This window comes from Melanotaenia boesemani, chromosome 13, assembly GCF_017639745.1.
Source record: "Melanotaenia boesemani isolate fMelBoe1 chromosome 13, fMelBoe1.pri, whole genome shotgun sequence".
NCBI lineage: Eukaryota > Metazoa > Chordata > Actinopteri > Atheriniformes > Melanotaeniidae > Melanotaenia > Melanotaenia boesemani.
In genome coordinates, this window is record NC_055694.1 from 29992479 (window position 1) to 30019793 (window position 27315).

Consider the following 27315-nt stretch of genomic DNA (forward strand, 5'->3'; position numbering starts at 1 on the left):
TCTAATTGGCTACGGTCAAATAAAACCCGCCTAATGAGGCATTGCATTCATTTGCTTTTTTCCTTTCAAGTCGTTTTCCTTTGTATCCCAGAGCAAAAGTCTGCTCTTGTGCTTACTGTCGTTCCAGGGAGGTTATTCTTAGTAAAAAGACTATCATGGCTCTAATGAATATGTAAATATTTGCTTTTTTTCTGCAGTAGAACAACTGAAACTATAACTTTCTCATTAACTCACTACATTATCTCACCTTTATGCATAGTTTTGATGACCAGTAGCAGGATTTAAAGTACACGCAGGAGAAGCTAGGCCTGCATCTCACTCTCTGCAGCTCCATTACGTGATGAACTTTACTTGGACTTCTGCCTTAACATGATGATTAAGTTTGCTAATCACAAGTGAGAGCGAGATGTAGACAGTTTTATCCTTCCGCCTGCGCATGTGTGTGTGTCCTGAAACATCCCAGGGATTTTCTTTCAGACCTCCTCACACTTGACACTCCATGTATGCTGGAGCTGTCCTGTCCAATTTATAACAGGAGTCAATGTGACCTTTATCCTGGCAATGACTTTAATGTACTTTAGCACATGTCAGTCTCAGGTCAGGATCATCCCCTGTGTCATATGTTTTGTCTTGCATGTTTTACAGTCACCAGGGACATATCGCCCTGCTCCAGCCTATTTAAGTTTAAAGTGAACTTTCGCAGGTGAAAACTGGAAAACGGCTCATTTATTAAACCTTTTCCGTCTGCTTTAATATTCAGATGCTTTGATACGATTACATGTTTTAGTTACACATTTATGACTGTTTTGCTCAATATTATTATTGTTGAAATATGAGTAATAATAATAATAATAATAATAATAGTAATAATAAAAATAATAATAATAATAGTAATAATAATAACAGCATTCTTTTGTACTCTTTTCCATGTCTGAAACACATGCATAAAACAAAAGAAGCCAAACAATCTGAAGATGATTTAAAAGCAGAGGTAGGCAGCACAAAATAACTGTCACATGGTTTTTGGCTCTAATTTCCCCCCTCGTGCTCCTCTTATTGCTCATCAGCTAAGTTGTCAGGTCTGCTGCATCCCTTTGATGGCATCACTGACAATTAGCAAGACGATGCCACACAAAACCATCTGGACAGGCACATCTCTCGCTGCTGAGGGAGACAGTTTCTGGTGTGACAAAAATAAATCTCAAGGTCAGTCGCTGTCACTTTTTAAAAGTCTCAGATTCCTTCAGAGGCAGATTTATGAGATTGGATTTATTTTGAGAAGGTTTACTGGATAATGATGAGCCATCTGAGACCGTTAGATAGATAGATAGATAGATAGATAGATAGATAGATAGATAGATAGATAGATAGATAGATAGATAGATAGATAGATAGATAGATAGACAGACAGACAGACAGACAGACAGACAGACAGACAGACAGACATTATTGGCTTACTACTTATTTATTATGGCACATCATTTTTCAGTACACTAAAAAAAATAGATCAATTATTAGGAGGGGTGGGAAATTGATTTCTCCTTCCCCATACGCAGCAAATGTTCCACATAAATATATGATGCTTTGACAAAGCTCTTTGTATTGAACTTGAAGGGCCCTGGCAATGAAAGTCAGACTAAATATAACTCTGTTAAGGCCCACTCACACCAGCCCACTAATCCACCAGGATCGGATTAGATTGTATCTTTAGAAGTTAGATAATGTTTGTTACGAATCGGTGCTTTTCAAGCACAACCCCAGTTCCAGAGAAGTTGGGACTCTGTTTAAAATGTAAATACAAACTGAATTCAATTATTTCCAAATTTCATCAACTCATATTTTATTCTCAGTAGAACATAAACGACATATCAGATGTTGAAACGAAGACATTTTAACATTACATAGAAAATATGAGCTCATTATAAATCTGATGGCAGCAACACATCTGTAAAAAGTAGTTTCAGGGTGATGTTTAGGATTGTGTAGCATCACATCTTTTTTAACAGCTGTCTGCAAACATCTGGGAAGTGAGGAAACCAGTTGCTGGCGTTTTAGGAGAGGAATGTTGTCCCATTCTGGTCTGATGCAGGATTCTAGCTGCTTTGTATTGGTGAAAGATCTGGACTGCAGGCAGACCAGGTCAGCAGCCGGACTCTTCTCCTGTGAAGCCATGCTGCTGGGATGGATGCAGGATGTGGTTCAGCATCGTCTTGCTGAAATCTGCAAGGCCTTCCCTGAAAGAGACGTTGTCTGGATGGGAGCAGATGTTGCTGTAAAACCTCCATGTACTTTTCAGCATTGATGGAGGTTCACAGATGTGGAAGCTGCCCACGTCATAGGCACTAATGCAGCCCCATCCCATCAGAGATGCAGCTTTTCACCTGTCCACTGAAAACAAGCTGGATGCTCCCTCTCCTCTTTAGTCTGCAGGACACGCCGTCCATGCTTTCCAGAAAGAATTTCACATTTTCATCCATCTGACCACAGAACAGTTTTCCACTTTGTCTCAGACCATTTTAAATGAACTCTGGTCCAGAGAAGACTGCAGTGTTTCTGGCTTCTTCTTTACATGATAAAGCTACATGATGAAGCAATTTTTGTATTCTGTCTAAACTTTTATTATACACAGCACCCAACTCTTTAGGAAATGTTGTGAAGCTGAAGTGAATTTAAATCAATAGGATGAGAGCTTACACCTGACCAACAAAATGTTAAAACCTTAACACAACTACTGTGCATATGCACTCTATTTAGATTGCGCTATGGATCTAATGTCTGTTTTTGGACTGTTGAAGGAAGACGGAGTAAGAAACCGTATGCAGGACAGGTGAAACACCCTTTATTCAAATCCAGATTAAAACAGAACTATAAAGATCACTATGGGCAAAAGCTTAACAGCACCTATATGTTTCTGCAGTACATTAGTTGTTAGCTAACAAGCAGCAAGTCCTGATGTCACTTGGCTTACATCAATAAGCCACACCTGAACATGAGGAGATCGATTACATTATTTACTCTTGGTTTCCAAGATTTTTCACAAGCGTTTAGGAAATTCCATGCAGGATACAGACTTTAACATGACCTATAATCACTCTGTCTTTATCTACAGAGGCTTTACTTTTGCCAGCCAGTTTTGATCAAGGTTGCAGGGGCAAACGGATCATTAAACAGAAAGTAGAACACAATGTCACTGTTTTGAAGTGCACATTCTATGCAAGCTGTGCTCTTGCAACACTAACTCATCCACAGCTCTTTCATTGTGAGGTCCCACGATGCTTCTCTGCTTGTGTGTCCATATATCATGTTTGTGCATGCTGTACTAAAGCAGATCCCCCCACAGAATAAGCTCCACAGTGTCATCCACACAGAGTTATCCCTCACCACTGGCTGACCGTGGCATTATTCCGATGGGGACTGTTTGACTAATAAGCATTTTCGTTTCACAAGTGCTGGCTGTAGTCAATGCGGCTGCCATGGATATACACAAACTGTTAGAGGACACCTTGAATTGGAAAAAGAAAGGTGGCCAACATTATTAAAAGCACCCACTGGTCTGGAAAACATACTGTGATTTCATTACAAAAAATCTTATAATGGTTGTAAACACAATAACAAAGTTGCACTTTCATGTAAAGAATCTGCAGCGTATGTAGAACAGAAAGAGATCTGTTTGAGACAAGTTCCACTTGAACGCCCAAGATATATCCTTTCTGTTTGATTTCTGTATTACAGAACAGTTATAGAGACTCAGCTGAGCAAAAGGAGAGGAAGTCTAATAAAGATGTAAATTAAATATAGAGCTTGATTTGAAATGCATTGTGTCAAAAAGAGAAGCACAGGTTTAACACCGTGCCCACACATCAGTGGCTCGGCTCACTTTAAGTGGGATGTTTTACAGTAGAGAAACTACAGACATTAAAAAACTAAGCACTACAAAAGTGCTGCAGATGTTATATAAACGCTGCTGCACAAAAATAGCCCATTTAGCTACTGTGGGATATCCTCAAGTTAAGTTCATGTTTTTTACAGCAAGTAAGATTAACCTCTTAATCAGACACTACAGTCCAGAAGATGTTTGCACACACTAAAATGCACCAATCCCAACTTTAATAATAGCAAAATGATGTGGAGAGACTCTGCCAAGTATCAGCATTCAAACCAAACACAGTTTAAACCCCAAGCTATTATATGAAAATCTAAGAAAAACATGAGAACAGCTCTGTCCACTTTAGAGCTTCTCTATTTTCTCCACTTTAAGCAAACCACACAAACGAGGTGTCATACAGTGCCGGTTGAAGGTAATCTGGAGCCCTAGGCGAACCTCAACTGCGGTGCCCCAAAAACAAAATATGTAAAAAATGCACATGTTGTCTTTTTACCTAAAATTCCAGCAGCAACACTGAGAAGTCAGTGTTTGGTCCTTCATCATGTTTTTGCATTGAACTGAAAAGTGCATTTAAAAAATTAAACATTATATTTCTAAATGCTCTCAAAGTTCAATTTTATCATATGATTAACTAATTATTTAAAGTAACGCACAATGATGATATTTTACTATATTGCTACTGACCTCAGCACACACAACAATATCAATAAATCTTTGTGGTTGGCATGGCATGATACAATGAGATAATCACAAAGACATTTATATATCACATGTACAAGAAACTGCAAATACAACAAGACACCTAATAGGATAATAATTCATAGAAGAAAATCAGCTTATTCAAAAACACATTTAAAAGCTCAAGTCAGGCTTATAAACACAAAATCTACTAAATATGAGATCTTAACAGTAATAAATAAATGAATAAATATTAAAATGCAAGGACTTGAAAAAGATGGAAATTTGACCAATAAAAGGATGCATTGATAAAAATGCATTCAAAATAGATGGATCAAATTAAATAAACTGGTTTCATTTGTATCCAATATCCAATCTCTAAAAGAGCCAAACATCCCATCACTTGTCTGCGCAGCGTCAGAAGCATCCCAGGACCGCCTTGTCGAGGCTCTCCGCTAAATTTAAATGCTTCCGGTATTTTTCAAAATAAAAGCCTCCGTGCAGATTTGCTCTGCTGAACCATGTAAATACTACATTACTTTTTTTTCTTCTTCTTCTTCTTCTTTTACCGTGGACGACGAGACGTTTGTCCTAGAAGTGGCCAATCACATCACAAGATTCTCAAATTCTCTGTGATTTTGTAATTTCTCAAATTTCGCACATGGTGGAAAGAGGGGGTCAAAAAGCTCTGAGCTGTGTAGCGAGCACTTCATCGATGGTAAGTGTATGAGACATTTTGTAAATGTAAATCTGGTAGCAATGTCTCCGTCAGTTGGATGTTTTGGAGTGGTTTTTTTAACCAGAAATTTGGAAAATCATACAGTTTTTCTGCACTGACAAGCACGATTTTTTTCAAAATATCGCTGTCTGACCTGACCACATACGTGCTGAACTGGTTTGGAGAGTGTGAGGTGCGCTAGCGCCATCGCTGATGAGAGACAGGTAATAGTCCCAGCTAGCTTTTTACCACCCAGCATGGTGGCGTAAACGAACAGTGTGACGTCACTGAGAATGGTCCATAGAACTTGGGAATGTGACATCACACTGCAAAGCATCGTGGAGTTGCGCCGGCAAACGAAGCATATCGAACAGTTTAGTCACAGCTGGTTTGAGATGCTCATTTTTCGGTATATTTTTCGGCGATGGCGAGGGCTTGTTGTGTTTTGAGCTGTCCCAACCATTCCCATAACTGTAATGCTAAACCATTGCAACAGGGTGTTGTTTTTTTTTATTTTTCAAACCTGCAAACAAAATCTCAGTGCCCACATTTACGATGTTACCATGCAGCACAGATTATAACAAGTATGCTTATTTGTTCAAGGCATTTTCACAGTAGAAAGTTAGCACTAACTGTACGTGAAGGTGGAGAGATCGATGACTTTAGTTTGCAATCTTTCTTTTTCCTACAACTTCACTATTAGCTTCACTGTTGGCTATGTTGTCCAGTAGTGTGATCTACTTGTCTTTAGACATTTGTGTATTACATAGTAAATGTAAAATACGTATTATTTAAATTATTGTGGGTTTTGGCAGACCGCGGCTTTGACATTAAAGTCAATGCTGAAATCAAAACACCTGCTTTCACTGGAGGACGCTGGCAGCTTGACTGGGAGCATGAGGAGACCAGATGGCTAGCACACCTCAGGTTGAGAGGGTGGTTGAAGTTGTACGCACCAAATACATTTTAAGCAGCCCAGTACCACTAAGCTTTGTAGTTCCTTGTGAAGGACAGAAAACTGTTAATAAAATGTTTGTGTTTGCTGTGCACTGACCAGTATGTGTTCCAATGTGTGTGTATACAGCTTACAGCACAGAATCAAGCCTTATTGGCTGCACACATCCTATATTTTTGGGACTGTTTCCCACACTGATTCCACCTAATGTCTAGATTTTGTCTAGATAGCGTTCCCTTGTTTGATTGTTCAACTTTTTCTCCATGAGGAACAGTGTTTTTACATTTTCTCCATCCATTTATTTATTTATGTTTTCTTCGGTGTTAAGTTGTCGCTGTTTCACTCTGAGGGATGACGTACTTTCCCAAGCTCTGTTCTGTCGGAACTGACTATGGAAAGACTGAAGGGACAAAACACACTGCTTTGATAAAAATGTCACATTATAGTAATGTCTCCTAATTTTCTGGCAATCAAAAAATAAAGTTTGAATCGAATCGTGAGACCAGTGGAGATGCCATGCACAGTTTCCATGGAGATGAAGGAGGTTTTATAGAGAAATATTCTTTCTTCAAATCATAGACTATTTTGGGCTTCACTTCTTCCTGGATCCTCATGGTGTGTCTAAGGTTAATGCGAGGGCTATCTCTGGATCCTCCTGACTCTGACCATTGATAGAAGTGTACATTATCAGCGATGGCTTCCTGAGATATTTACCTGCAACACCTGTATTAACCCTATAATGTCGTATAGATCATATTTGATACATACAGTTTTTGAGACCTTTTGCATCACTTAATGTTAAAAACTTTGTTCAAAACCCTGTTGCACACAATCTGATACATGACTGTTTTACAGTAATTTTGACATATCACATGGTAATAACTGGAATACTAAATTATTTTTGCAAATTATTATTATTTTTTACACAAAAAATAATTACAAGGGCCAAAGAAAGAGTTCAGATTAAAGAAAATTAAGATACTCTCCCCCCATTTTTTTCTTGAGTCAGGGTTTAATAGGGTTTCGCTGGATTTCACTGAAAGTAATGTGGTTTTTCTTTTAGGAGGATATAACTATTTACATTTTCTACTGTGTGCCGGGTGAATTTACTCTGACACAGTAACACATATCACAATTCTAATATTCTATACTCACATGTCTCAGCTTTTATACACACATCCCTTGTAGTTGTGAAGATATACTTCGTTTCTTTGGGGTATGTCATTTCAGACAGGAGGCAGAAATAACAGGCCTTGTTAAAAGTGGGTAAAGCAACCAGAAAATGTTTGACTGTCTTTGACTGATTAGAAAAATCTGTGATAAAATTCCTGTACAGTCTGTTTCTGTTTGAGCTGAAGTTGAGGAAGAAAGCAGATAAAAAAGACTTCATTGACCTTCCCACCCGCTGAAACTATTTTAACTCTACCTGAGTGCTCTCCTCCCGCACACACTTTACACGATAAAAAATCCCATCACAGAATGATCTGTTTCTCCACAGTTAGCGGGACTGAGTTTTTTGCCTGTATTAATATGCATGTATGTGCTGTAAATAACAACTAATGAGATTCTTTTAATTCTGATGAGAAAATCTCACTCCAGATTCAGTCTGGTATTGCTGTAAGTTGCATCCAAATCCAGGCCTGCTGTTCCTTCCAGCACCTCAGCAGACCACCCTGACAGCATCTTCCCTGCAGAAATGCCTCTCAGCACAGGGACTCGGTCCATGGTGGGTTCCATCAGATGGCGTACAGCATCCCGCAGCCTCTCACGCTAGGGCTTTGGTAGAAGTTCAGCACACATGAGACACCATCATTTGAAAAACATCTGTCACTCTGACAAATAATAAGTGCACAGTGCCTCCAGGGAAAAGGGAAGTGCAAGCTCCATATTTTATTTCTCTCTGTACAGCATTGCGTCTGACTGCTGTTTTGTGTGTGTGTGTGTGTGTGCGTGTGTGTGTGTTGAACTGTACTTTATTTCAAAAGAAATGCATGCTCACACCGACGATTGACATTTTAAGGACATTAGCCTTCACAAGTCAACCTGGACAAAAGGCAGAATGATTTATCGGGTGGTCTGACAAAATATTTTGATTTACTCTTTTTTTCTGAATGCTGAAGATGTAGATCACACCTCTCTCTGCAGAGCTGCCCGATGACCTGGGATCAGGTAGGGCTATATCTCCCCAGGGTGCTTGCAAAGCCAAGACAACACAGCTCTGCTCTCCTTTTCCACCGCTGCCATTTCCTCCTGCCTTAATTGAGAATTTGAACAAACAAATTAATCATTGCAGCCCATAAAAATGACAGGATTCATGCAGTAGCATTCTTCATTCTCTCTAATTTGTTGTGTGTTGTCGTCCCCCCTCCACTCTTCGCCTGCTTTTTCTCAAACCCCCACAGCATTTTTTGTGCTGAATCTGCTGGTTTACCCCCTTATGAAAATTACAAATACTTGTCAAGGTTAACGAGTTAATATTCTCATTCAATATTTATTTTATGGGCGAAAGAAAGCGTCTCCCTTCAGCGCGTCCTCTTCCAGAGCGAGGATGGGTTTGTTAATCAAAATGACAAGGACAGTGTCCTTTTGATAATCCCCTGAATCATCGGGAATAAAAAATGAACTTTATTAATCAGCGGCCCCTGATTAATTGTTATGAAGTGTTGCTCATCCATTTCCCCTGCATTTCCGTAATTTTCACAGAAGCCTAACAATCTCCCCGATGATTTGAAGCCTTTAGAGCTGGCGTTGCATTCAGCAGCACAGCAATAAATAGCCAGGCAGCACACTCCTCCTCCTGGATGAGCTACTTTTACAAAAACACAATGCCTCGTTTCCCTCTCTGCTTACAGCATTACTTTTTTATATGACTTTTTTTAGCCTCTGAGTTTGCATTTTTTAAATTGCTTTGTCCTAAAACATCAATACTGACACTAACATCAGTTTAGTAGCAGCCATCAGTCTGCTCCTATATTTGGATTCTGCATCAATACTGCAGCTTTGGCTAATTTTGTCCTTGAAAGTCACATAATAACGAATTTTTCTCCAGGTGGAAACAACATTCAAGTTCAGAAAGAGAAAAGCAAGACTTAAGATGAAATAAGAATTGAACCAGGGGTTTGTAAATGAAACCACATAATCTCCAGATTAACAACCAAAACAGAGAAGACCACCCCACAGCTGAACACCATCAACTTTTTTCCTAAGAAAGTAGGACAATTAATACTGCATATACTGATGATATTTATGATTAATAAATAAGACTGAATGTCATTTTCATATGGAATGGTGCAAGGTTGGGATTCTGATGCAATTTGCATGAGTGTGGTGCTCATTTTCTCTGAAGTGATGTCCATGAAAGAGAATATACAAACCATAGGAAAGTTTCATATCGAAGAGGCATTTCTCTTTGTCTTTGTGTCTCCTCAAGTCATATCATTACAGAAGAGGAGCTGAGGACAGAGCATTTCATCCTATAGCCAGCATTCAGCAGCCATCTTTTACCATATTTATCTAGAAGTAATTACTTTCATATCCAGCTCAATATTTAAAAGTCCGGAAACATAAATTTAACGATTGCACATCATGAATTTCAGCCTCTTCAACAGATTCAGGGGGGCTGGGTGGCTCACATGCAATTAATTGTGGAGGTGTTTTATCCATCAGAATGAATAATTTAAAGGGAGTGTTAATAGGTATCCCAGACTTGGCCAAAGGAACGGAGACAAAGTGTTGTTGAAAGACGTTTCATTACTTTCCCTCTGATGCTGCTCTTCATTTGTTCTCTGCAGACTTTTTTTGGGGTCAGCGCAGCTGCAGTTAGGGACAGAAATAATAAAGTAATAATAAGAATAAATGATGGTTTGTATTTATAGAAGAATTACATCAAGAAAAAATTGTTTATTGTGTACATTCATGAGTTTTGATTCAGGTCATTAGATTGTTGTTAAAACTCTAATAATTTTATTTGACATTCTGAGTTTAAACATTCTCTGTGACTTATTGTACGTCTATCGTATTATTTAGCACTTCGTACCTCAGTATCATTGAAAAGGAATTTCTCTAGCAAATGTTAAATATAAACAATGACATTGATTCATTTATTTGCATTCACTGTCTGTGAACACAGTTCACCACAATGCTAAACTTCACCCTGGATCTACTTTTTACAGACGTGTTGCTGCCATCAGGTTTAAAATATTTCCCATGAAATGGTAAAATGCCTCATTTTCAACATCTGGCTGTATTTCAATCACAGGGGACAAAGCTGAGAACAAAATTTGTAAAATGAAAATATCAGTTTAATTCAGCTTTTTTTGTGTAGCGCCAATTCACAACGAAGTCATCTGATGGTTTCCAGAGATACGCAGTTCAAGTCAGTTTATTGTGATCCAGTTAACATAAAACCACTTTAGCCTCATTTATAATAACTGTGTTCAGCTGATTTATAAAAAAAAATCACATCACTTTATCTAAAATGTTATCATGTTAAGACGTGGTCCTTAATTTATTTATTTCATTTGTTTGCTGTTGTCCATTTAACTTATTGACTAAAAATTTAAACAGTAGCTGTATTTTGTAACAAAAAAATAAATAAATAAAAATTAAAAACACAACATAAAGCTCATATAAAAACAATTAATATAAAATTTCTTACTAACAATTTATGACTGCGTTTTCAGAGACGCGGCTTAGAGGAAACCAGGACTGGGCCTTAATCGGTACTAGTTAAACTGGCACAAGAGTCATTTTCCTAATCTTGGTTTAAGGTTGTTTTAGTTAGTTTGGGACCTTGGAGCTTTGGATTTATCTAAGTAAACCTGGCAATAATAAAAACCCAGAATGGAGTCAAAAACAGCGTGTACTGGTGTAAATCTGAAAAGATAACAGGCAGAGGTAAAAATCAAAAAAAGTTTTGGAAGGATGTTATTTGAACAAATCCTGGTAAAACTACGCAGTTATTTAAAAACCTTAAAACTGCAACTGAAAAAAGAAAATTACTTGGAAATTTCCCATAAGTACAACACACATGAAAATGCAGCCACAACAACGTCAGGTAAATCATATGTGTTCCAGTCCTCATTTTTTTACTAACACATTACTAAGACATTACTGCCATTAAATTATACCTGCCTTTAGAGAGTTTTAGGAAAAGCATGAAACTATTAATAATATAAGGTATTTATTTCCTTTTTTAAATAATCCGGTATGAGCACTTTAAAATAATTATAATTATAAACACAATTTAAAATGATAAAATTTGGGGAACTGAGTTCTTTTAATTTAACAAAACTGATTTTGATGCAGTCCAAAGTGAATGTCTTCCATTTATTCAGCATCACCATCACTTCTCAGCAGAGACCAAAACAAACTGGCCATCCATAAAAGAAGTTAGCCAGAAATCTTAATGAACAGGAATTTAAATATCGGGAAGTAGAAGATGAAACGAAACTAAATCCTGCAAGTTGAAGAATATAAACACTAATGAGACACCTGTGTTTAACCCTCATAATGGTTAATATAAAAAGTAAAAATCAGCTTTTATTGGAATATTCATGAGTGTTTCAATGAGTACCTACTAGATTTAAAATGAGCCTTGTTTAACTCTTCAAACACGCTGTTTTTATGTAGTACATAACAAATACAACTGAACAGAAAGCAAGTCGAACACCACCTTCCATATCTGCTGATGATCTAACTGAAGAGCTGCATTGTGAAAATGTGCAAGTCCTTCTTGGTCACTGCTCAAGCACAGATATTAGCACTAAAGCATTTCCTATACATAAAAGTGGTCTGGAAAAGTTATTTAATCAAGATAAACCAGTGTGTTCCCTTCTGAATGCAAGCAGTCTCGTGTCAGGCCTTCGTGGTGTCTTCATTTAAATAATCCAGGTAGCTCACACTCCCCAGCAAACACTTCAAAACAGAATTAGTATAAAAAATCAACTTAGTCTTAGATTAGTTCTAATTACTCTTGCAACTGGTTTAGTTTGATCCAGAATAAGCTAAATCTGGGACTTACTTAAGCCAAGTCTTTGCAAGCGAGTCAGCTCCAACATGCATCTTAGTCTGGGACTCGCCTTAAGCTCTGTTTCTGAAACTGGCCCTTGATCTCAGAGCAGCTTCGACTGACTCTGCATGCTGGTGGGAAACAATGTGAACTTCACTCACTCCCACATTCACAGAGGGATGACATTAGAGAGAAATCGTCTCTGTCAGAAGTAATAAAAGGACGTCCACATGTGCATGGCTCTTCATCCTTCACACTTTGTGTACACCAACCCACAACATGAATTAGACATGGGGACTACTCACTTCTCAACAGACATCCCAGACAAGGACATTCGGGGAGATTAAAGGAGCATTAGGGAAGCGTTCAAAGCCAGTTCTACCCAAAATTTAAACAGTAAATTCAGATAAGATATTGTAATATTAATTTTCTGACCTATCCTTTCCCCTGCTGTTAAAGTATGTGTGTTAATTTTTCACAAAAGGGTTCACAAATACATGAGTCCTTTTGTACGGTTTCCTCTGATGGAGATCTATGGTGCTGTGAACAAAAAGATACTCCTTCAATGACAAGTGCCAAGTACATCAGCCAGGCCTTCTTTTCAAGTAATTCCAACCCCGGCTATTCAGGGTTTGCCCTGTGGCGAGACCGAGCACTTCGTTCTCCAGAAATAGCCATAGCTCATCTTTCACAAGGACTCAGGTCGTCTTATCACAGGCAGAGAGGTTCATTTGAATTTCTGTCTCTTCAATAAGCCTGGCAATCATGATGTCCCCTTAATATTGAAGTATGGGGAATGCTTGTGTTGTTCTCCCTGCAGGCTTTCAGGCAGGCACAAAGAACTTGTAACTTGCCATCAAATATCTTATCAGATGACTTTTATCTTCCAGCAATGGCAGACATTCCCCCTCAGCAGATCCTCCAGCTGTACTTTTTCTGTCCAGAGAGCATTAAAACTCATCTGTTTTCTTTTTTTAACCAGAATCATTTTGATATTGGTTATATAATGTATAATGCATATATATATATATATATATATATATATATATATATATATATATATATATATATATATATATATATATATATATGTAATGTATATAATGGTATTGTGCTGAATGGTAAAGAAGAATAATTGTGTGCTTTTGCTGCTTTGTATTTATTCATTGTCCACTGCTCCTCATCTGAAATCTGAATTTCCTTTTGTTCTCTGTTAACGGCAGAAAGCAAAATTGGCTTAGCACATCTAATTAACACCCAAACACACCTTGACAACTATGCATGACACTCACTCAGCTCAAATCCTTTTAGAATAACAAAAAATAAAAAATGAAAACTAAAATCCTCACTTCAAGTGAAAAGAGAGGCGTTTTTCTTGATGAATTTAAGATAAAAGACGTGGCAGTCATTTCCTCCCGTGACATATTTGTTCTTTAACAACAAATCAATGACTGTGAAAGCTTGGCACCTGAATACAGAACAATGGAGAGATGAAGCGAAGATTGTCTTCATTAGGCACATTAATATTCATAGAAAGTAGAAAATCTGACACCACAGAGGACTTGGTAACCTTTTCTCATATTAGATTTTTTTTTTCAACTTCTTAACACAATTAAAGTCCAGCAATGACTTAATTAATGCGGCTTTCTGTCAGACGCTTTAAAGAACTGTCAATTTGGCCTGGGTCTGCCTGTCAGCAGGGAAGAAAGACAGTCATCCCACTCTTCCAGGAGACAGTCGGAATCACAGCGCCGGATAAAGTCACATTTTTAGACACCTTACCAAATTGATTCTTTTAAGGGTTTTCTTGTAGATTACCATTTCTTCCCTCCTGTCTCGTCTCCTGCAGGAGTGTCAAATCTAAGAGAAAATCTAAATTCAGTTTTAGGGCCTGGCTATTGTCATTTTCTCCTATTGTGCTTGTTGTTTCTGATAGCCTCTTAAAATCTAATCTGAATGAAACATGTCTCTTGCATGACAGTGTCCTAAAAGCTCTGAATCAATTACTGAGACAGTGTAAACAGTATGATGTGGTTAGAGCATGCTGCTCTTACAGTTGGGAGAGTAATTGAATCAACAATATGAACTCAATTATCAGTTTGTCTGAAGTTTTTGCACATTTTTCTTGTCATTAGGATTATTTTAAATATGCTCATAAGTCGTTTTGGTTGTGCAGAAGAGCAAAGCTTCAGATACATTTCAATTTGTCCAAACGGGAAACAAACCTGGAGGAAGAAATACAACAACTGAGGAGGAATCCACACAATGAAAATGGAGGGTTTTATTTCACAAACTAAAATCATATCTGGGAACATCGGTGTAGAATGAGGTGGGGACATGCGCCTACCATCATCTGTTGCACAGAGAGTTGTAATTTCTGTTTTTCCGCTGATCCCTGCACCATGACAAACAAAGCTTCTCACGAAGAATGAGATAAGCCGGCCAAAAGTAACTTTGTTCATGTACCTGCCACGGCGAGAGACAGGAGGAGAAACAGGAGGAGAGACAGGAGGAGAAGCAGGGAGAGAGAAAGAAGGAGATACAGGAGGAGAGGCAGGAGGAGAGAGAGAAGGAGAAACAGGAGGAGAGGCGTGGTCACCACAGTTAAGCTTTAGTGCTCATATTTGTGCCTTGCTCTGCATAATTAATTGAGATTTGATTTAAGGTATAATATTTCATACTGAAGTGTTTACCTGACCATCACATAATAACGTACAGACTTAAAAAGACATTTTTGTTTGGTACAGATCCCGACAGTGAAGCATAAAAGTTTTAACATTTCTTATTGACAATGAGAATAACAAGGATGTAAAAATAAACATTCCCTCTAATATCATTAGCTGGAGTTTACCATTGTGTTTGTAACTATAACTTTTAAATACACACATTTAGACTCATCAGCATGTCACTTTTAGTCACAAAGTTTTAGCGAGTACTAGCTCACACCGGATCATGTAAGCCTGTTTCTTCCTTGTGCATAAAAGGTCTTTGAAACAGGCAAAATCTACCTTTACTGAGCATCTTTTACAGATTAGTGGAGTTTTTTTTTTTCTTTTTTTTAACCATTTCATTCACATTTTCTAATTAAAGAATCAAAGCTTTTTAATGATTCTGTTTATTTTATTTTTTTTTTATTTATTTTATTTTTTTTGTTTTTGTTATGTCTCTTCTCCTCCCTCCATGCGAAATGGTAGCAATGACTCTTATTTTAGATGCTAATACAAATGATTTGTTATCAACTTCATTAACATCTGGATTTAACAAGAGTAAAGAAATGCTGAATTAGGGGCCCCGAGTTTGGCCACAAACAAAGAACAGGTTTACTAAACTCCTCCTACTTCTTACGGGATGTAATTTTAAATGGTGTGAATTTACCACTGAAAGAGAAATGCAGTTAAAATCAGGTTATAAAATAAGGTTATAATTTATTTATTTATTTTTTTTTTATGTATCCGATGTGAGCAGGAGGATTCACACACTGCTGTTCTCTGTATTAATGAAGCAGTACCTGTGATCATTCTGCAGGAGGTGTAACTGGCTTGGCAGGTGTGCTGCCACTGGGAAACAGATTAAAATAGTCAGGGTTCCTTTCAAGGCTTGTTCAGAAAACAATGGAGGCTTCACAAGGTAATCATGCCATTATATGAGACGGAGGGACTAATTGGAATTATACTAGAACAGGCAGGGAGCTCATTAAAACCTTGAGCACTACCTCATGATAAACAGTCACTTTAAGGGCTGGCACTAATATGATGAGGCAAAGTCTTTATTTCTCACTTTCCAATGAACACATCTGATGTTTAAGCTCCTTATACTCACTCAGCAGGTATCATGAGGAATGTAAGACTCCTTAATTGCCACTGGAAATTGGTAGCGTGGTTATATGGTGAGCTTTGTCGTTGTGCAAAAACAGTGAGATGATTTTAGTCTGTATCGTTTTAACTTCTTATTGCTTTTTAGGTTTTGTCATCTGCTTTTCAACGTACATTTTAGAGTAGCAAATTGAACCGTGAGTTAATGTATTAATTGGTAAATTTTGCTCATTACATTCCAATAAAACCTCACCAATGGAATACGATAATAACACAGAGAGCTTGTTATGGACTCTGACAGCCTGTGATTAAAATCAGACTCATTTTGCTAGATAAGAAATTGGCTTTACCCAAAATAACTTTATATCCCTGTGCTTTCCAACCACAGTTCATTAGCTCCATCTTGCTCAGGCAGGATTCTTTGTGCCATTTTGACTGTATTCAAATCTCTTTAATGCCATCTCATGTTTAAAGACTGGCCATAAATCCCATATCAGTTCTTAATGACCACTGCTGGCCAGCCGGTAATATGTCATTGTTCGCAGGCGATCACCCAGCGGGGAATAGACCATGCCAGTCTTTGTAATTGCACACCCAGAAAGATTTATATTGCCATTATGCACACCCATAAGAAATAATTCAAACATATCATTGAAAAAAAACAGCCTGCACAGTGCTGATCCCCAAATCTCCTCTCAGCATCCAGCTAGTATAATTTTCTCCTGCCTCTGCTAACATGACTTTACTGTCTCATAGTAAAGATGTCTTCAACACTCATATTCCACGTCTATCTACTTGTGATGCTGTTTCTTATTATAGAGGTTAGATGGAAGTAAATGCAAAGTGTCATATAGCTGCAGGAATATTCCTCAGACCTGGGAAATATACCTTGTAAACAAACGCCTGCCTTTTCCCCAAACGTCTGCGATCTGTGGAAGGCTCTGAGATGAGGTGATGGAGGATGCAGTTAGCTGAACTCTCCCAGTGCACCGCCACAGCTTTTGTTGTGCTGCCCGTCCTGCTTCCTCCTGAGAGGGGAAGCAGGTGTAGGCTGACGCAGGTTTGATCACCTTGGTGAATGTGGACCTGAGTGGCTTCTCCACGTCCACAGGGAGGACAACAGCAGCTAACAGCAGAAGGACGACTGTTTGACTTGGGCTAATGAATTGCCTGCTTGAACTGAATTACATCATGCTTGTTTTCTTTAAAAGGATTTGACAGGTGCTCAAATATGCAGGTTGATGTTATAATTTACACTACGATGCCACATGAGGGAACAGATAGAAAATGTTTCTACAGATTGATAAAAGTATGACATTGTCCCACATATGCAGGATCTTTATTCATGAATAGCTGATATAAAGTGATATGTTATACTTGATATAGTTTTGGAAAAACTACATCTACCAGCACTGGAATAACAATGGACCTTGCTTGTTCTCTTTGTCCTTGGTTAGAGGGCCGGCGAAGTGGAGGGGAAGTTGAAATGCCCTGCTGAAGTCAGCCATCAAACGCAGGCCAGTCATCCAGACTCTTGTTTCAGAGTCTACTGAGACCGCTCCCAGGGACTCTTTGTTCCTTTTCAAGCAGACTGCTGCTGTCTCCGAGCTCAGGGGGCTCACTCACCAGTGACAGCCACAGTCAGATCATACCCTCACAATCAAATACAGTTTTATTAGATCTGTCTTGCAGCGAGGCACTCCACTGCAAAAACATGTTTTGTTCTCTTTAACCTATTCCACCGGGGACACAAACCAACAGTGACACTGTCATTTGTGAGCAATGCAGTATGACTCCCTTGTGGTACAAATGTCAGATTATACCGTGCAGTACTAGTTATCCTCCCTAAATATAGCCTCTCTGGTATCATAGCCTGTCGCAAGAAATTCATGGCTTCACACACATGGCCTTTAGAGAAACCCCAGACACTGTCACAAACCTTAAGAAGTCGCCAGGATGAGACTAATTGTAAATTCATATCTGTCTGCAAACTCTCCTTGTAATTCTGAAAGGAAAGGCACCTGCCCCCAGCTTGATCCTGGCTCGTAATGTGTGATGTGCACTTTTCAGTCCACATAGATATCAAATTGATTTGCACATGGAGTTGCCATCTTTTACTATGCTGGTATTTAAGTGGCATATACGATTTAAACAGACATGTATTTGGAGCTTTGACCAGCGGGGAGATGGGTTTGATTCTGGTCACTCGACTATTTTACTACTCAGATGTTCGATTAACCTGATTTAACTCTTCTCAGTCGGCTTCTTACTTTAACTCTCAGAACCTTATATGAACATACTACTTAATAAACTGGATCAACCTGTTTTTATTTAAAACCAAAGAAATGTCTCCATTCAGTTTTTTTGTCACATTTGTGAAAAACTGGGGAAAAAATCCACACACACACTCACACACATATATATATAAATATGTATATATATATATAGTTTTGTTTTGTTTTGTTTTGGGTTTTTTTTGATAACTAAATGTGGTTTTATCCTGTTGGATGTAAGTTTTGAGGCATGACAGCAAACATCAGACATTTGACTATGTTTTACAAACGTAAAGCATAAATTGGGCCTTCCTCACACTAAATAAAACGTGTTTAAAGACGCAAATGTCATGAGACCTTTAAAAAAGACAACTTATAATTTTATATAAATATATTGCTATCACTAATCACACTGTTATGTGCAAAACGTCCTTTTCCATTAAAGAAGGCCTACTGCTCTATGAAGAAAATGCAGTGACACTAAACAGAGGTCTGCAACCTGCAGCTCTGGTGCCACTAGTGGCTCTCTGGACCATCCACAACGACTATTAATACATGGCCAGAAAAAAAAAAGAAGAAAAAAAAAAAAGGTTTTTAACAATAAATATAATAATAAATGCAGGTTTTAACCAATTTGTACATGGAATAATTTTATCAAATTTCCACAAAATAATGACACTAAAAGTACCCATTATATATTTTTTGTTGTCATTATGTTGGCAACTATGGGCTTCTTCTTTTTTTTTTGTTTCTTTTTTGTTACACCATTTTCCACAAATAGCTACATCCCATAGAAGAAAGTATATATATATATATATATATATGCTATCCATCCATCCATATAGAATAGAAATACTTTATTAATCCCTTTGGAGAGTCCTCAGGGAAATTTGGGTATATATATATATATATGTACATATATATATGGATGGATAGATGGATGGATGGATACTTCCATGTGTCTTTGTTGCCATGGTTTTGAAGTCAATTCATTAAATTTAATTCATCCACTAGTGAGCAGTGCTGAGCTCAGAGTTCACTCCCCTGCACTGACATCAGTTTTTGAAATCTGTTTGCAACCACCCAACACGCCCGACACTCTCACCCAGCCTTTCTTCAGATGCGCCCGCCATCTACAGTTGTTGTCCTCATCATCATCTTCTTCCTCCTCCTGTTCCTCTTCTTCTTCTCTGCTTTGTTCCTTTCACTGGTCGATATCAGCTGTTACTGACACTGACTCAGCAGTTTCCGGTGGTATTGCTTCATTTGTCATGCGACGGATCCGCAAGGCCTGAAAACGGAAAATCTTCTTTAATACGTCAAATCATCTAATTTATAAAATGGATGGATGGATGGATGGATGGATGGATGGATGGATGGATGGATGGATGGATACATGGATGGAAATTATAAATGTTTAGTGATTAAAATGTCTTCAAAGATTCAAAGATGTTTCATGGTTTTTGTTGATAAAAATGAATGGTGACCTGAAAGTGTTTTTATTTTTCTAGTTTTATTGATGCCTATCGAGGCATGAATATTCAGTTAGATTATAACGATTTGAATCAGAGTTTTCAGATGCTCTAAATTCTTCCCCCAAAGGAAGATTAAAACATTACGCTTCAAAACTGTTTCATGTCGTTTTTTGGGAAGTAAAAACAGCTAATCTTGATCAGAGGCTGAGGTGAATCAGAAGCAGTAGTCTCAGTCTCACAACAGTTATTTCCTCTTGAAGAGCAGCTTGTTTTTCCCTTTTCTCTCAACGGAAGCTTTGAATAATTCCTCCTGCTTTCATGGGAGACAATTACACACAAACGTTGGGTTCCGTTACAACAACAAGGTGAACAAAAGCACCCGACAGGTAAATTCACAACTCATTCATCTGACCGGGCTTCCTCGTCGCGTCATGGCCGACGTGTGAGGGGGCAGAAACTTTCAGTTAGACTGAATTCATCTGTAACACATCTGACTGCTCAGTGTCTGCTTTTAAAGACATTTGCATTTCTGAGATTTAAAACAAGTTTCTTTTCGTACAATTTAAGGAAAAGAAATTGTGTTTTGTGTCTAAAACTTAGACTAACTGAAAGTTTTTTCCAACAAGTGACATATGGGTTTTTTTTAACAGTGATATTATGGTATTTTTGTTAAGAAGAAATAATTAAAGAAAAAAAAAGAAAAGCATACAGTATATTTTTCTCTTCAGACATTCAGCCCTATAAATAATCAAGGCCTTCTCTGATCCCTGCAAGTAATTATCTGTGTTCTCTGACAGCCACAGGCAGCAGCAAACTGACAGGCCTCCATGAGGGAGATGTTGTGTAAATTTTATGAGTGACAAAGGAGATTAGTAAAATGACTTTCTACATGTAACTTTGACCTCCTTTGAGCTGCAGGAAAGGTGAAAAGGGGGCAGGAGACAAGTCAAGGACCCACTTCTCTCTCTTTCTGTCAAAGCAAAAATTATAAGACAAATATGTTGAGAATTAGAAACAGACTGATGACAATTAGTATGAATATATGAGAACAATAGTAAAAACGTCAACAATGATTCTGATGTCAGCAGAAATGAAACAATCACCCAACATTTGTTGTGTATGCAACGGATCACAAAGATTGGTATCATTTCTCAAGTTTCCCTGTGTGTTTACATCATGTCTGTTGTCATATTTTGGCAGATCTTTCAGATATTGTTTTGAATTTGAGGGAAAGCAATACTTTTCCTCAGATAGTGGAATTCAGGAGAGGCACTCATCAGTTAAATAGCAACCTGCCTCAACAATTTCTGTCTCCCAAACTCCCCTTTATCTTCCTCCTATTGTGTGTAGCTGCTGACAGACCAACCCTCAGCATTCTTTGCTCTGATTTTCCACTGATGGTCTTTCATACAGCTAGTCTGCTCACAGAGGCTTTGTTCCCCATAATTACAGGGACTGTGATTTCAACATATATGTATGTCTTGCCTCCAGCTTTGTGACTGTCAAGGAGATTTGATGAAGGCATCAAGCACATGTGAGTGAACAGTAGCATGGTCATGCCATCACACCCCTGAATGTTGGAGGGCTGATGTCACCCTGAGAGGGAACAGAAGAGGTGGATTCCTCCACTCTTTCAGAACGTCTGTCTGTCTCTCCGGACATGTCATGGGTAGTGATGATAACAGGGTTGTGTGTGTAGTTCAGCGGCCACGCAGCAAATCTCCCTGGCCATCTTGCACAGCTCACGCTGTTCAAACAGGTTCCACGCTGGCTTGTGTCTTGTCTTGTCAAGTGGCTGACATTCTGATTTAATCAACATCCACGCCTGCCAGATGAATTAGATCACTATCAAAAATGCACAGGGAGCGCCATGTCCCTCACTTGTCAGAACCAAACTCATCTGCTCATTTATTTATTACACTCTCCATGAGAGGAGCAGCGTAGCTCTGTGTGGGCTCCTTGCTGCTCTGTTAGTCCTGGATGAGCCCCAGGGATTTTTATCATTTTATCTCCAACTTGCATCTATTGAAAACACATAATGGAGGTCTGGAGAAGGAAAAGCAAATACGGCATTCCTTTCTTCTGTCTTTTGATGGCTATCTACTTTCAAATTAATCCACCTCTACTGTAGGTTTTAATTTCCACAAAACTCCTGAAACTCCACTAGATCTCCAGCACCCCCGAGCGTTACTGCTTATACCATCACCGGTTTCTCAGGAACGGAAGTGTGTAACTCTGTGGGGTAAATTAAGATGATATGTTTATCTCATTTTTAATGACATGACATGACATTATAGTTTGTTTATTTATTTATTTATTTATTTATTTCGTTAGTTAGTCAGTCAGTTAGTTAGTTAGTTAGTTATTTTCCTTCTTTTTGTACTGAAATCATTAGAAAACTTTTAAGTGCTATTTGAAGTACTGAGCAACCAAATTAAATTGAATAAAGTTCTTTCAAAAAGTACTCGGTAGTTTCATCTATTGCTACGATCCTCAGAACCAGTAGTGTGTAACTCTGTGGGGTAAATTGTAATGAATAACTTAGCCTTTAGGTGATCTACAGAAGTTTTCTAGGCGTTTATATCCTGTCCAGGAGGTTTAAAATCCAGCCACAAAATGTAGAGTTTAAAGACAATATGGTAAATCCACAATGGGTGATCCATGATAACATCATTTTTTATGACATATTCATCATAAAAAAAGGTTCACTATCTCTACTATGTTGCTAAGAGAACTTTAATTTGACCTGGATATTATGACGACGCCACTTCCTGTCAAACTTTCCACCAAAAGCCTAAAAGCTTGAAAGCTTAAATTGATGGTAATCTCCAATCAGGAGCAGTCAAAGATCAACAAGTAAAGTTAGAGCTGGTTATGTGAGGATAGCAGGTAAATAGTAGAATTAACTGGAAATGAGGAAAAAGTGTAAATATGTAAATAGTTTCTGTTGTGTGTTTGTTTCAATGCCAATATTTTTCTCCTGAACTTGAGAGAACTTGACTTGAGAGAATGATGCAGATGAGAAAAGACTTGGTCACTGTTGATCTGTGTGTTATTTCTACAAAGTTCTGTTAGTAATAAATTCTGTTTTCTGGTTTTAGTTGGTCTTTCTGCTGCTGTATCTCTTAATACATTTTTTTACATCACCTTAGCCTCATAATCTGACAACTGAGGCTGTCCTGAGTTTGAAGGGTTAATAAATCTATAATCCAGGCTTAATAAATAGATAGTTACTGCTTTTTGACAAATGTGCTGGTAATGTTTAGACTTAGTGGACTTCCTAACACCTATTAATGGTGTATCTTAGTTTGCTTTGAAACCTTTATTTAACTTGGAAGATCTCACCTCCTTTTCTAGGCTAACCACTGATTTTTAGCTTAGAAGCTGTTGAAAAGGATTGATTATGTGTTCACTTCATGGTTTCAAGGCCAAACTGGTCATTCTCTGAGTGGAGATCTGGAACAATGTAGTTTGTGATGAACTTGTGCTTTTTCATTATATTTAGTTCAGTACTTGAAAAGAGACTGTTCTGCTCCTTAAATAGATTGAATTGATGCTCAACTGTTTATCAAAGCAGTGGCCAAATCTAAGAAATGACAAAAATCCATTTCATTTCCAGTTTAAGTGAATTACCGTGCGTGATGTTGCTTGTGAATCACTGCAGAAAGGAGCGGACTGTGCAGCGATGGTTCACTGTGCTCCTAATGTGAGTGTATGTTGCATGAATTATCAGTGGAAGGACGGCTGTGGTTTAGCTGAGCTGAAGAGATTCAGATTGAGATGTCCACTCACGGCTCACTGGTTTGATATTTCCATCATCGACAGCAAAGGAGACTCTGACAGTTGGGCTGCACAAAGCCAGCTGTTTTCATGGTTAGAAGCGTCCTGAACGTGCACCCAAGTTGAAGGATTGGTAGGAGATTATTAACCAAAGTGACACCCAGAACGCAGGCATCCACAGTCGGAAAATCACTGGGTATCTTTCTCTCTCCTCCCTTCTGCTGCTCTCTAATTTTGGAGCTGCAGCAAAGTGCTGCAGCATGTTTGTGTCAGAAGTTTCTAATGAAAAGTGTGATGAGGTAAGAGCACCTCTGAAAATAGACAAACACTGTGCACAAGGTGGGTTGATGAGCCATTATGTAGAAAATGAAACAGAGGACGAGTTCTGTGACTGTTCTGATAGATTAATGCAATGATATTATTAATATTACTAAATTATGTATAAACTCAAGTCCTTTAATATGAGACAATGTTGAGCATTAATATCACCACTGAAAGTTCACAATTCAATTCAGCTTCACAAGTGGAGTCATCTGCAGTCAGTTTTACAGATACAGTCCAGTTCAGTCCCATTCACTGTAGTCCAATCATAATAAAACTAAAATTAATCCGTTATGATCTGCGTTAGTCAAGTTTATAATAACTGTGTTTATATAAACCAAATCATTGAAAATAATTGCATGAGCTGCAAGAAAAGACAACAAAGTGTAAAAACTTCTATATCTGTATTGATAACTAAGTCTTGCAGGTTTTCAATGTTTCCCTGCTCCAACACACTTGACTCAAACATAATGGATCCATCAGCCTATAGGGTTCTGCATTCATTAATTTGAGACAGGCAGTAGGACAAGATGAAACACTGAAAACCTGCAGGTCTGCATCCCTCAAAGGACCGAATTGAGTAGCCCTGATGTAAACATTTAGTTTTATTAATGTTTGCACCAGTTAACTTAAACTCAGTATTAAAATGTGATCATTTTTACAGCACAATTTGTTTCTTTCTATGATCTGGAAAAGCTCATATTAGCTTTTCTTAAAGACCATCAGCAGTAATCACTGCTGTTGTCCAACATTTGACCCCATATGTATCAACTGAATGATACAGTTGGAGCTGTTTCATGTTTTTCTCATCCAGGTCAAGTTTGGGTCATTCTTGACTGGGGTCTGAAAAATGTGGCAGTCTTTGGTGATGCCTCATACATGCACTGGAGAAAAGCCATTTGGCTTCTGTGGATCAGCATTCTTCTCTGGCCTGCATACAGCAGTGAAAATACAATATCATTTTGTAAGATGCTCATATTCATCTTTGAATGAGTCCCCTAACTCTCACTTTTAGCCACCTCACAGAAGAGGAGGAAAAAATCTTGAGGTTTAGGAAGAAATGAAACCCCCAATGCTGCTCACTCATCTAAGAAACATTAAATGTACGGTTTGTTTACCCGCATGTGCACTTATGAATCCCAGGGGTGCTGCAACCTGTGTATAACTCACCCTTAGGGCCTTGGAGTATTTTTCACTATGAAATGAAATTTTATAGCATGCGAGATTAGCCGACACTAATGCAAGGTCAAAAATAATAGAATCAATAGGCAGGCTTGGTGATGTTAACATTTACAGAAAATAATGGGCTGAAAAGCGCTGTTGAAAACAGAATGAAATGAGTCTCTGCAGAATTCTTATTGATGGCTTTTCATTATTTCTAATAATTTGACTTTCTTTTGTGTGCTGCTGCCAGGGTTTGGCCTTCTCCGTGGTGCAACGGTTCATCTCTGTGTGTGTAGGTGTTTGCATGTTTGTACTTGCATTTGTGTGAGCGTGTGGGCGTGCGCTTGTGCTTTCATGTGTACATGCACATGTTTTATGGTCAATAAACAGCTATTCACTGCCAAAGTCTTTCAGCTGCTGATCAGATCTCTGCTTGTAATGTTGCACTGGCCGTTTGGAAGACGAATCTCTACAGATCACCCAACTGTGGAGATTCGGACCTTGTTTCACATTCAAAATTGTTTCAAAATGCAGGATGTTTATTTCTCCTTACGACACTCACTCCCTCAAAGAGCCGGCCAACATTTAATGAAGTGTCCAAGATAAACCCAGATGAGTGTTCTCGGTGACCCTGTGTTTTATAGTCTATTGGAGTAGTTGCCTTATCTGCAGCTAATTCAAGTGTGCTTATAAGGGGGTCTGAGATCCCTCTCCAATATAAACCCACTCACTGCTGTTGTCTTTCTTGCAGACTAATGAAAATAATGGTTATGAATGTTTTTGGTGCACTTTGATTGTCACATCAACTGTTTTTATTGCTGCCATTATGGTTTAACATCGCACTGTTAATTCTGTTAATTAAAAAGCTGATTGCTTTTGCCAGTCTGTGATCTCCATTTGGTGAGTCCATATGGTAGAAATTGCTTGTTGTAAATTTAAATGAAGCCTTATCACAGCGTTGCTATGTATAATCAGGCAGTACAAATAGCGGAATTGCCTTGAAAGTGCTGTCATCCTCGCTGGAAACTCAGGTCCACAACTTCTCTCAAACTACAGTTCTCTTTAAACAGCTTTTGTTTAAAATCTCTGCAGAGATTTCAGGGCCATTGTTGTTTGTGAGCAAAGCAGACACATTCTAAGATGAAGAGCAAGAGGTAAAATTCAAAGTAATGAAAGAAAGATGACTCACCATTTCAAAGCTAAGGTTTTACACATCAAGACATCATCTGGTCCTCATCAGGTTTTAAAATGAGACAAATACAATCAATATCCCACATGATAAATATCACACTGTCTCATTATTTAGGAAGCAAATCTTAACAGTCAGAATCTGTGTGTGAAAAACTGAGTCCACATCATGATCCAGCAGCTTGTAGGAGCCCCTCCAGCAGCAGGGAGGTGCAATAATGGTTATCTGGGTGGAGGAACTCTGCTCCACTCTTTTTTCCATCGTTGCTTCAGGTCATTGAGGTTTGCAGCATTGGTTCCTGCAGCTCTCTGAAGGTCCCACCACAGCATCTTGGTCAGGATGAGGTCTGGACTTTGACTGGACCACACCAAGACCTCCTCTGCCTCCCCTCCTGTCTGGTTCCTGCAGTCGGGTGAAGAAGCAGCTGGAGAGACTGAACCAGAACCAGGCTGCAGGTCCAGATGCTGTCACACTTTGACTGGATCATGTCAGCAACTTGATTTTTTTCTTTTCCATCCATTCAATCTGCTGCTGTGTTTGGGATCATTGTTCTGCAGCATGAAACCGTTTCAACCAAGCTTTAGGTGTAAGACAGATGGACTCACATCTGACTCTAGAAGACTCTGCTATACAGTGGAGTTCATGGTCCACTCAATGACTGCAAGGTGTCCAGATCATCATCCCTCCACCACCGTGCTGAAAGTTGCTATGAGATGTTTGTGCTGATTTGCTGTGTTTGTATTTTTTTCCTGCATTCTGACCAAACATGTCCACTTTGGTTTGGTCTGTCTAAAGAACAATGTTCCAGAAGTCTTGTGATTTGTTCAGATGCAGCTTTGCCAGCCTAAGCCCTGCTGCCATGTTGTTTTTAGAGAGAAGAGGTTTTCTCCTGCAACCCTTCTAAACAAGCCATGCTGGTTCAATCTGCTTCCAACTAGACCGTTATGAACTTCAGCATTTAACATGCTAAATGAGGCCTGGAGAGTCTGAGATGTAGCTCTTGGATTTCTCCATGCTCTAACAGAAAGAGGTTCTATTTTCTTTTTAATGACTC

General features: G+C 38.4%; 1 long non-coding RNA gene across 1 annotated transcript; it reads right to left on the reverse strand.

The window, feature by feature from the left end:
• Window positions 1–2451: 2451 nt before the first annotated feature.
• LOC121651121 lies at window positions 2452–26874 on the reverse strand. Its single transcript, XR_006012399.1, has 3 exons — window positions 26863–26874; window positions 20981–20987; window positions 2452–2557 (listed from the first exon to the last, which is right to left on the reverse strand). It is a non-coding gene; the product is annotated as an uncharacterized LOC121651121 (long non-coding RNA).
• Window positions 26875–27315: the final 441 nt, after the last annotated feature.